Source organism: Phragmites australis, chromosome 8 (assembly GCF_958298935.1).
Source record: "Phragmites australis chromosome 8, lpPhrAust1.1, whole genome shotgun sequence".
Classification (NCBI taxonomy): Eukaryota; Viridiplantae; Streptophyta; class Magnoliopsida; order Poales; family Poaceae; genus Phragmites; species Phragmites australis.
In genome coordinates, this window is record NC_084928.1 from 4,528,997 (window position 1) to 4,541,663 (window position 12,667).

Consider the following 12,667-nt stretch of genomic DNA (forward strand, 5'->3'; position numbering starts at 1 on the left):
TTTATTATCATAGTTTGTGAACTGGATACAGATGAGTTTTCACCCCCTCCTCCTCCTTTACAAACCGGGTCCTCCTTTCTTTATATACTAGAGAGAAGGAGAACTTCTAAGTGAGCCCTTTTCTACTGACACATACCTTAACTAAATCTCCCATCCCTTTGCTATTTAAAATGGACGTGCATGTGCATGTTCTAAGAAAGCAACCGAGCCCATCCCATCCACTGGACACCTCCACACATATGCTACCTCGGTCAGTCGGTACACCACGTCCTATCACCGGTCTTGCACGCACTCTTGTGAAGTAGTCTGGCACGCCTGCGACGCACCACTACGCCGGTCACGACCTATCCGCTAGGAAGGAGTGCCTAGGGAAGAAAAACACTTGTGTGAAATGCATTTAATGAGAATAGACTGGTTTGATGAGTATATGTCCCATGACCAACGAAAGCTAGTCGTGGGAATCCCTTATGAGGTAAGGATTCTGGTCGCGAAGATGCAGACTGATTGCGCGGTGGGACCCTGATTCAGGAAAGAATCGTCTGCCAACTGGATATTGGCCGGTGTGGGCCCTAAGAATAGGGGACCCCTATTCTCTACACCGACAATACCCCCTAAGCTCCCTCACGGATATGGTGATCTAAATGGTTCGCCGCGTGGTCGCGGATGGACCTGGTCGTGCCACTTGAGCCCCAGGTCAATATGAGTTCACCCTTAGAGTGACCATCAACGCAGTCCACTTTTGCAGGCAGGCCCATAAAACCGCATCCTGATGGGAGGTTTTAAACTTCGAGAGACAGAGAGAGAAACATCGTGGGAGAGAGACATTGATTTCCGCCGAACTTGAGGGAATTTCGGCCCTCAAAGCGTGGCCTTTTGAATTTCGAGACAGTTGAACCCCACGCGAAGGTTGGGATATCGCACTGGCCCCATAAATTAAAAAGCCGAAGCTTGCCCATGAATCCTTTCGCCATTCCCCACAGCCTTCAAGACCTTGCGCTCAGAGCCCATCAGCTGAAGCTAAAGCAATGTATGACAACCGTCTGCTCTCTCACTGCCTTTCTTTGTGGTACCACCTGGATGAGGACGTGCCCACTCCTCGCAACGGGAAGATCATGTTGTTTGCTTCTTTCTTTTTGGCTGGTCTTGTGCCGTCCTTTTTTGAATTCTTCACCACCGTCATCTCCTTCTATAATATATATCACCTCAACATCAATCCCAATTTCATCATCATGCTGAGAGTATTTGCTCACCTGTGCGAGAACTTCATTGGGGTCGAGCCATGCCTCGACTTCTTCAGGTACATTTATATGGCCTGGTTGCAGACCGGTCCGGCCATCGGGAGCTGCGGATTCTGCCTTCACGACAGCATCACAGGCTCCTACCTTGAGATGGGCTTTAAATCATCGTGGTCGAGTTGGAGGGAAGAATAGTTCTACCTCAATACGGAGGATTCCTTGGACAACATTTGCGTGCCGAAGAGACCGGCACATGTCTTTGAGAGCTAGGGGAATTCCCCTGCTACCACTCTGAAGTTATTGAGCCTCGCAACCCAGGTCAAAAACCTTATGAACACTGGGCTGACTGGATCAGATGTTGTCCGCAACTTCATCAAGCGTCAGTTGTGCCCTTCGCAAAAAAAGAGCACATCTGGCATACAAGTACACCAGGAGTGATGATGTCACTAGGGAGAGCTCTTTAGGTAATGTTGCAAACGTTTCCATGTCGCTCTTTCTTTATTCGTGCGATGTCTTTAGTATCCCTCTTATGTAGATCTCTCTAACGAGACTGTCGAGTCACGGGTCAAATTCCTCATGGCGGTAGCCCCGAGGAATGATGGCCCGCCGCGAGAAGGTCCTCCATTGTGCGATCTCTCCCCGTCAGAGAGGGCTCGGCTCTGATTGGTATGTTTGGCCTTTTCTAGGAATTTCCATCTTCAAGTCTTCTCCTTAGTCAAGGTTTCATGGTTTGCATCGTTGCAGGGTCTTCTTGAGGTCGATGTCTTGCATCCAATAATTGACGAGATCATGGAGACCACTCAGGAAGTTGATCTTGCTACCATCATGCCTTCTCTGCCGCCCAGCATCGCTCTAGTCGGCCATCCATCTGGTCGCGATGTTGGCCCAGCTAGTCGAGGAGGCGACCAGACTGCTTAGAGTCCGGTAGCGGCTGCGAGTGGTGGATCTCTAGGCAGTGTCGGTCTACAGAGGGTCGACCAGCATCGCCCGACCAGACTCGCTCTGACCAAGCATGCCCCGACCAGACTCACTCCAACCAGGCACGCCCCGACCAGTCTCTCTCCGACCAGTTGCACCCCGACCAGTCTCTCTCTGACCAGTTGCACGCTGACGCAAGGGGCGAAGAGACCGACAGAGGGCCTGTTTATCGTGGAAGGGCGTCCAAACGTGCTTGCGGGACGCCATGCTCCGGTGGCTCGACTGTTAGGTTGTCCTTCCTAAGCAGCTGACCTAGCAGCTTTACGAGGTCCAAACTTGTGCTCAGTACTCCGCTGCCACGGTAAGGTTTTTGGTTAGGCACAAATACTTTGAGTTTTCTTTCTTTTTCTGATTTCATAAATTTGTTGTCGCCGTAGGTCCTCACCCTGCCCATGGCCCAGGTTGTAACTCCTCCACCAGTTCCTTAGTGACATGTTTCAGGCCCCAGCATGCAGCAACTCTGACATCGGGAGCATCGATCGTGGCTCCCACGCCTGCTGAGCCAGTTGTGGAGCCCGTTTCAGCCTCCGGCTTGCTCTCCATGGCCACTCGCTTACTAGCCTCTATCCGCAAGTTGATTGATGATAAAGAAGCGGCTGCCAGTAGATGCGATAAACTGGAGAGACAGCTGGCTGAAGAAAAGGAGGTGCGGCTCGTGCTTCAATAGAAGTGTGGTGAGCTCCAGTGAGAAAAGTCGCGCTCGCCACCGAACACACCCAGCTCAGGGAGGACGAGAGCATCACTTGTAGTATTCTCCAAGATGCTTTTAAGGTGTTCAACGAGCCCCTGAGGAGCCTCGAGCTAGAGATCATCGAGCCAAAAGACCCGCGCACAGCCTATGCCTAGACCTGTGCCACCAAAGTTCTCTTGGAAAAGTTTTCTAACCTCTTGGGTATTTTGGCGATAAGGGGTGCCGAGGATGTGGGACAGACGGTGAGGGATGCGGCAGGGTATGTCCTCCAGTGCTACCGTAGCCACGATCCCAACTTCAACCTCGACCTCATTCGGAAAGAGTTGCAATAGTTGGGACCATAGCTGAGGAGAAACTGCAGGAGGAGTGCCAAGGTGCGGTGGACTATGTGGGATCCATCTTCCGGATGTAGGCCACCGAGGAGTAAATATCAAATTATAATTTATGTTATATATTATATTGGATGAAACTTTTGGATTTCTCTGATGGGTTTTGTTATTGCTGCCCTGATCATAGAAGCCCTGAAATGACTGAAACTCCCTCCCGCTTCGAACCCCCGATCGCACCTACCGACAACACCCATGACCAGTGCCTGCTAGAAGTGGCGCGACCAAAATTGGTTGATCCACCTGCTCACCCTGAACCCTTGACATCGCTTATTGAAAATTTCATTGACCAGCGTATCTGGGAAATGGTGGCCGAATGTGAGCTGGGATTTGCGGTCAAGCAAGAGAACCTACAGGGTGATCTTCAAGGTGCGTCAGTCCTAGCACCACTTAGCCACATGTTAGTCCTGGGCTAGCCGAGTGAGAACCGATTGGCTGGCTTCTTTGTGATTTGCGATCTATTTCATTGACTAGCTTGTCGGGAGGAGCTCCTCGCAGCATGAGGAGACCTAGAGCAGATGGTCAGATAAGTGACCAATGGCGGAAATATATCTATGATCGCCTCAATGGAGCTTTTACACCCTTTGATTCGCTGCTACAGTCCGCCGGTGTTCAGTTTCATCGAACACCTAGAGGCATCGTGACTGGACATGTCGGCTGGTTTTTGGCGGCCTCCAAGGAAGCGAGTGGCCTTGAGGACAAGCTACACGTGACATTGGGCAACCACTTGATGGATGTCAGAACTACTAGTGCATGTCTTGCCCTGGCCTGCATTCATAAGCACCTTTCGGATACATACCTCATCCTGACAATCTCCGAAGGCTTTGCCGGTGTCACGAAGACCACCGAGGAGCTCCATGAACTCGCAAACTCATATTTGCCTGTTGTTCGCTCCCTTCTTTGGTCTGTCCGGTTTGATCCAATGCCATATGTTTTCGGGTCTCGCGTATACTGAATGTACTGTTTAGATCCAGCCCCTGGGAGCTGCTTGGGTATTCGCTTTGTAATGGAAGGACCAATCTTCGTATAAATTATTCCTGTGTTCGAGAGGTGAGTAGGTTTGGGGTGCTCGCCAGCAAGGTTTCTAATGCTTAGGATGGCCCTTAGCACGATGAGCCCATCGAGAGCGACGAGTGCTCGACCTGATTTAGGACTCGTAGCATCGTGGTCGTCATCCCTCGAACGTCCATACCTTCAACACTACATGAGTAGGTTCGGGGTGCTCGCCAACAAGGTTCCTGGCGCTTAGGATGGCTCTTAGCATGACGAGCCCGTCGGGGGTGACCAGCGCTGGACCCGATTTAGGACGCGCGTCCTTGTGGTCGTCATCCCTTTGACGCCTATACCTTCGACACTGTGTGAATAGTGATGTTGATCCCCACCCCAACAATATAATCGATTGGTAAAAATAAAAACATGCGCGCTGCATAAAAATAGCTATAGATCATAAAAGCTCTAGCCCCTGATCATTTGATCAGTTGAAAAACTACAGACCAGACGGTCAAGTCTATGAATTGAAAAAACTTACCATTTGATGAGACCATTCATATCTGGGTTATCTTGCAAAATAGAGTCTGTTTTGAATTTGAAAAAAATTACAAGCCATATTCCACGCTCGACCGGAAGATCCTGCAAAATAGAAAAACAAGTTTGTCTTCGAGCAGTCTTACACATAGAAACTGTGTTCCGCAAGTTTGTGTAATTTGTGGCCGGCCTCTGGCCACGTCGACCATGCTAGGTCAGGAAAAGCAGACCACTTTATAGGACCCCTCCCCCTTGGGAATAGCCTGTCACGACCGGCCCTATTCCTGGACTCGTTTAATGTTAAGATCGCCTATGACCAGTGTCTCCTTCCGCACAATGTGATCACGGTTGCACTTGAGGCTCTGTTGGCATCGGGTTGCCCGAATTTTGTGCACGTTCGCGGGATTCTTCGCTCGGGTTTGTATTATCCTCTCGCCGCGTCTCCTGGTCGTATGAGGTGACATGCGTTCTCTGACTCGTGACTTGAGTCACATTGTCCGTAATTATGCGATTTGGACTGTCAAACTGCAATACCAACTCTCATATGAACGTAATCGTTGCTACGGTGGTGATTTTTCTCACAAGTTCAGCCTCTATCCACCTGGTGAATTTGCCCAAACATTATAACTCACTAGGCGGTGAAGCCTAACCGATTACAATGAGACTAAGGCTTTGATGCCACTTGAATTGGTGAAACCTTATGAAATGTATGAAACTCTAACACAAATTGTAAAGCTAGATGTGAGTCCTAGCTCTGATATCAATTGAAAGAATCAATGACGTCCTAAGAGGGGGGGTGAATTGAGACACTTAGAACTATTTTGGCTCCAAAAACAACACAAGATAAGCCTATATCAAATTATATCTAGATTGTGCTCTAGGTTTATCTAGTGTATCTACTTTACCGATCAAAGCGCTTGCAACTTATCTAAGAAGGTAAATTGCAAGAATATAAATGCAGAAATGTAAATACGATAGAGAGACTCGGCACAAGGATTTTTTTTCCAGTGGTATTGATGGCACGAATGCCACCCCTAGTCCACGTTGGAGCTCCACAAAGGATATACTCCCGGTTGGCACCCGGTCACAGCTCTTAAGCCACCAAGTCACAAAGACAAGACCTCCAGCCGAATAAGCCGCCAAGCCACCAAGTCAAGTTTCACCGCTAGCCTCTCTTCCAGTTCCTTGCCGCTGTGATCAATTTAGAGCTTGTGCCACAAAGGTAAGTGTCTCCACATCCCCGTGCACGCTTCTTGTTGCCGATCCACACCAAGTTAGAGGGTCAACAAGCTTGCCGGTGAGTCACCAAGATTTTAAGGTACCAGCGTACCACTTGGTACAAGGTTGTATCACTCTTTGATCCACTCTTTAGGAAGCATCACCTAGCAACACTCTCTCTAGGCCTATAAGAAGTAATCACTCACTAATCTTGTGTTTAATCACCTTGAATAATCACTTTAAGCACTTTGGTGGCTTGAATATCTTCTTAGGTGTATATGAACTTCTCTGGACTCCAGCAGCATGACACACCTTCAAATGACTGGGTGGAGGGGTATTTATAGGCTCAACCCGAGCACTAGCTGTTAACCCAATGGCTCGTAAAAGTTGTTAATACCGGATGATCCGATGAAAACAATAGTACTATCATAGGATCATCAGATGAGTACACTCTCACAAACTATTCGTTAGAACCCCACTTAAGCCTCTGTGAACAACGGATACTCCGGTGTATACTTTATCTCCATCACTGGACTATCCGGTGAGTTATCCTGAGCCATCCGAGCCTTTCCTTCTTCTCTGTGTAAATTGCTCTGGTGAAAGCATCCGATATACATCACTTCATCACTGGACTATCCGTTGAGTTGACTCCAGCCATCCGAGCCAATGCAATCCTCTCTGAAAATAATGCTCCGGTGTGCACATATTTCATCACCAGACCATCCGATACGTTGAACTTCGTTCTGACTCTTTGCTCTATTCATTGTCCGGTGTCTGCAACACATTAATCACCGGACCATCCGATGCTTTGATCTTTAACTTCGATGGTTGCAATCTTCTCTGGATAAAATACTTCGGTGTGTATCTTCTCTGATCACCGGACCTTCCAGTGAGATCTTTAGACCTCTCTCCTCTTGGTCAAATATTTTTCGGTGAGTTCAACACCCAGAGCACCGAACCATCCGGTGAGGCAAATCTTCATGAGACTTCTCCAATTCAGTCCAACTTTGTCCTGACTGTGGTGGCTTCTTCATGTATTTCATCCATGAGACCTACTAACATATATTCTTGATAAACATGTTTATCTCATTGACTATGTTATTATTAATCACCAAAATCACAATCATGACCTAATAGAGCTATTTTCGCTACACCAGTCAATGTTAGGGCCAACAAAAATGAAGTGGTTAGAAGGCACCAAACAACGACGGGGGCTAACTTGATGGCAAGAGACGAGGAAGCGAGGTGGAGTGAGTTAGGGGAGGCTAAAGCGAGAATGAGAGAGAGAAGCATATATTTGGCCATGCAATAGGAAGAATAAGGTGAATGGAAGATGGGGCAATAAGAGCCATTGGATTGCAATCGTACGATATTGGTCACACATTTGTATTTGGAAAGATGAGGAGGGGGGACTGACATCACATTGCAATAATCATATCCACAGAGACATTAATTGTTTTACTACAATTCCCAAGGATTGTCCTTTGTGGATGATACATAAGAATCAAACAAGGGCGGTGTGAAGAATACATAAGGACTATTGGATTAATTCTACTATAGAAGTTACAACAATGAAGACTAGAAACCACTAACGTGCAAGTTAATTTCTATTGAGCAAATCTAATCATACTAAGTACCCAAACTAGAAGCATTTCATTGCTAGATTAAGCCAACAAAAAAAGGAGAGACTAATTTCATGATTTGGACCCTATAGACATCAAGCAACTATGCCATCTAACCAAATACTCCTAGAAACATTTGAGCATTAGTTAAGCTACTTCAATGCCCCTATTCAACATGGAATTGCAAAACTAATTCCTCCCACTTTGTAATAGTTGAGCCATCTAGCAACCTAATACCTAATTCCCAACCAGATACTCTACTAATAATAGTCCCAATTTCCCCAAAACCCACTAACTACCTGCCAACCTCAACATAATTCACATCGACCAACCCAAAGAAGCAAGCCCCCATCATCCATCTTGCGTCCTCCCACTTGATCCACTCGGCAAGTGCATGGTTATGTCAATCCTTCCCCTTCTCGGCCCCGTCACAGGGCATGAGGTCATCGTTGGACTCATCGAGGGTGTATAACAACCGCCTCTCTAACTGAATGCATAGCCAATGTAAGGAATTGTTCAAATAGTATTCTAATTAATTATTAAGTCAATCATTTCTATAATCACCAATGATTAACCAAAATACCATTCTGGTAGTCCCGACATGTGTTTTTTGCTCAAGATCGGAACACACGCTTTTCCAACATATATCATCACAACAAAGCTTAATAAAGAGCGAGTAATGAAATTATATTGCAAGTATTTAAGTATTAACAATTTCTGATAATTTACAACAAAAGAGAAAGCTAGGGGGACAATAAAACAGATCACCCCTAGCCAAAAGACAAACTACGCAGCGGAAGACTAAATCTATTAAAAAAAGATAGGTGAAGCCATATGCCCTTACATTCCACCTTAAAATAACATCACATATGTAGTTCGTACTACTCATCTTTGCCACCTAACTCGGCGGGTGCGAAGTAGCCGAACGCTACCTTCTCTAGGTCAGTAGCACCAAAAAGAGCAGCGTGAGTACGAAGGTACTTGCAAAACTTAATATATATTGGGTACATATAAATAACACAACTCCAAGGATCACGCATTTAGATAAATTAGCAAGGATCGGCTATAAGGTTAAGTAAAATTCATATGCAAAAGTAGTTTTAACACAAATATATGAGCATATATTCCTAACCACATGTATCTTTCTACCATGTAATCCTCAACATGAACCTATATGTAACTGGAACTATCATAAACATATCCGTAATAGAATCATCCCAACCACATCCCAACATATCATACCATATTATCACATATTCGTGACTCTACGACTGCTGCAAATGGACAAAAGCATGATCATGACTGAGAGCGTGGTAATTTGAATTGTGCTTATACCCTACAGAGGGGTATATCAGGGGTATATCTTTACCCACATGACTCGAGGATCATTCGACTTGCGTGACCAAACAGGTCCACACAAGGGGAACTCGTGTCAACCTTTCTCATACTTGGAACTACCCACTTGCACATGCCCCTATGACACTGGGGTTATCACAAGCGTCAGCACAGTGTATGATAATCGGCTTATCTTACCATTAGATTGACATGTAGTTAGTATGGAAAGTGTTAGAGCCAACTGCAATAATAATCAGTACTTAACCGATACAAACGGTCTATGGCATCTGAGTTCCTCTCCCGATCTACCCCTAGCACTGCCCACATCTCGTCTCATCCTCACAACTCATTCATTCCAATGTCATTATCACTGTGAACCATAAGTAATCCCTAAGCTCATGAGCAATGGTTGAACTACCACTCGACTTATACCGAGGACCTATGTATTGCTAAGCATTTAAGTTAACCTTTGAAGTTAGACATCAACATTATCATACCTAGATTACAAGGATAAGGATCAACAACAATATCAAGGTTAAGGTAATGCATCAACATAGGTTCTACCCATATCACCTGACTCTGGAACACTAATCATTCAAACATACATAAAACATAATTTATCATATTAGACATAATCGATCCAAAGTAGTGGGGTGAGTATGCTTAGATGCTTATCTTGCTGCTTCAGCGTTTTCGTGATGCTACATGCGCAGCATTCACAGAACTTTGGTGGTCTTGTGTCACCTTTAATCGCTTGGACTATCGGTGTGGCACTCTCTAAATGAATCAAGAATGCATCGCATAAAAAAGTGAACGACGGAAAAGTGTGCATATGATGCATGATTTAACAATAATAAAGCGATGTGTTTCAAAAACATTTGCAAAGGAACGCTAAACAATCTGGATTTGAAAAGGTTTAAATCTCGAATAAGACAACCTAAGTGCATAAAGCTTTGAATAGCTTGCAGTTAGATCGATGGTGGAGCGGTAGTCAGACCACCAGCATGCTGAGAGATTTGGGCCTTAGCGGTCAGACCAACGACATGGTGGTGGTCAGACAGGCAGCTAATGGTTAGACCAGCCCTAGTGGCGGTCTGACCGCTGGACCCAGCCAGCACCATCTCGGCGAGGTCGCCGGCGAAGGCTCCGGCATTGCCTTCGACCACGAAGGGCACCAAAATACTCTATGAGACTAGTTGAGTGCTTCTAGGGTGATTTGGACGACATTCACCAAGCCAAACTCGGGAAGCTCCATGGAAAAGCTCTAGGCTAGGGTAAAGGTTGCGCCTAATCGGGAATGAGACCAACTAGAGTTTGGGAATGATAGGGCAAGGGTAGTGGGTGTCTCATCTTGACATAGGAAAACTTTCTAGTGGAGGGGTCTACTCCGGGGAGGCTCTGATTTGGAGATTATGCTCTGGGGTGATGCACGAGCTTAAGGTAGATGAACTTGTGTGGAAGACGTCTTCGGCAAAGAGGATGAAGGGGATGAACTCGAGGAAGTCCTCGGGAAGCTTGGGGAAGTGCCCTCCGTCAAAATCCGGTCATCCTCTTTCTCCTCTCCCTCGGTTTGTGTGAAGAGAGTGAGAGAGAGAGAGAGAGAGATAGGGAGAGAGAGAGAGAGAGAGTTGGTCGATTTCCTTAAGTGGGCGCTCTGCGCTATAGCGGTCAACCCACGAAAGCTACCAGTCAGACAGCGAAAAGCCCATGTGGCTGCTTCTGGCGGTGCGACCGTGGACAATCTAGGTCAGACCGCGAGAACTGTCTTCTTTATTTTTCTATTCTTCTTCTTCTCCAAAGTATTTAGGGCTTTCCTAAAGAGTTCTAGACCATCTCCTAAGTACTTTTGAAACACGTTTGAAACTTAATTTCATAAATAAACGCGTAGAAATAATTTTCATGACGATTATGCATACTTAATTACGTGATTAACGTTTTGGGATGTGACAACAACTGCACTAATCTACTCATCGTGTTGCTATCACAACTCCACTCACAACGGGGTTGAACCCTAGGGAGCGAGCAAGCAATGTCAGTCTCATGCTGTCTCTGCCAAGCTCTCATCCACTTCTCATTATGCCGCCAATGAATGGGCTAGGGTTTTGGGCGCTTAGGGAGGGTGAGGAACTGGGGCTATATCTACACAGCGAGCAGTGAGGTGATGTGCAGGAAAAGTGTGGTGAGAATGAAAGGTAGGTATGAGGTGGCGCTCAAGTGTGAGTTGTGTGTCAAGGAGGCACAAGAGCGATGTGAGTGCCTCTCTCTCTCTCTCTCCCCCCTCCCTCTCTCTCTCTCTCTCTCTCTCTCTGAGGGAAGTAGTCAGGACCATTCCCAGTCAGGGGAACCCTAAACACCACTGACCCTCGCTAGGAGGAAAATACTCATATCCCCACCCCTATTCACCGCTGCAGGCGCCACAAGGGGTTTGGTTCGAAGCTGCAGTTTATAAAACTTTCTATGGAAAACTTTGGTGTGCCACACTTTTTGTTGCGAACAAACCATTCGCCACAAGTGTGTGGCAAGATATGGCATGAAATTATTTGTAGGACTTGTTGGCCATACTACTAAGAAAGTGTGGCACTCCAAAGGTATGGCAGCAACAGTTTCTCAGCCCCATCGCGGGGTGTGAGGTCATCGTTGGACTCATCAAGGGTGTACAATAGCTGCCTCTCTGATCGCGTGCATAGTTGCTCCACGAATCTACTCATCGTGCCGCTATCACAGCTCCACTCACACTGGGATTGAACCCGAGGGAGCGAGCAAGCAATGTCACTCCCACACTATCTCAGCCAAGCTCTCATCCACTTCTTGTTATGCTGCCAGCAAATGGACTAGGGTTTGGGGGGTTCAGGGAGGGGTGAGGAATTGAAGGTATATCTACTACCGTGAGTAGTGAGGTGATGTGCGGGCAAAGTGTGGTGAGAATAAAGGTAGCTATGAGATGGCGCTCAACTGTGAGCTGTGTGTGTAGGAGGCACAAGAGTGATGCTAGGGCAGTCTCTCTCTCTCTCTCTCTCTCTCTCTCTCTAAGAGGGTAGTAGTAAGGACCATTCCCAATCGAGGGAACCCTAAATAGTACTACCCCGCCAGAGGAGAATACCCCTATACCCATCCTCATTCACTGTTGTGGGTGCCATTTCCCCTTATCTCTGCTACAGGTTGAACATAACCAATGATGTTCAAAATTCCAACATGATAACACAATCTAGTATATAACCATCACAGAAAGTTTAATTACACATCACAACAACACAAGAACATAAGATAGTGGATGAATAGGCATGATGGGTTTTAAGATTCCTCACTTGAACCTCTTATATGACATAAACATAACTATAGATTCCACATGTCACATCAATGAATCCTCATGATGAGACAAGTACAGAAGGTAGGGGACATCCTTGCCCTATTATACCCGTTAGTGGGGAGGGGGTTACCCTATTTGGAGCCCCCTGGGGGCAACGAGAGCCTCATATTCATCCCCTAATACGTGAATTCTCCACTAGAGAACAGGGGATAGAGCTCCATTCAAATCCATGCCAAGGAAGAGCAAGCACTAGACCAGTTTTGTGATATGGACCTTCTATTATGCCCAAATTGATTAAACTTTGTTCGGAGAACTAGAGGTGTTCGATTCTTAGCTACACTTTGCCACATATTAGGTAGCCAGGTTTGACT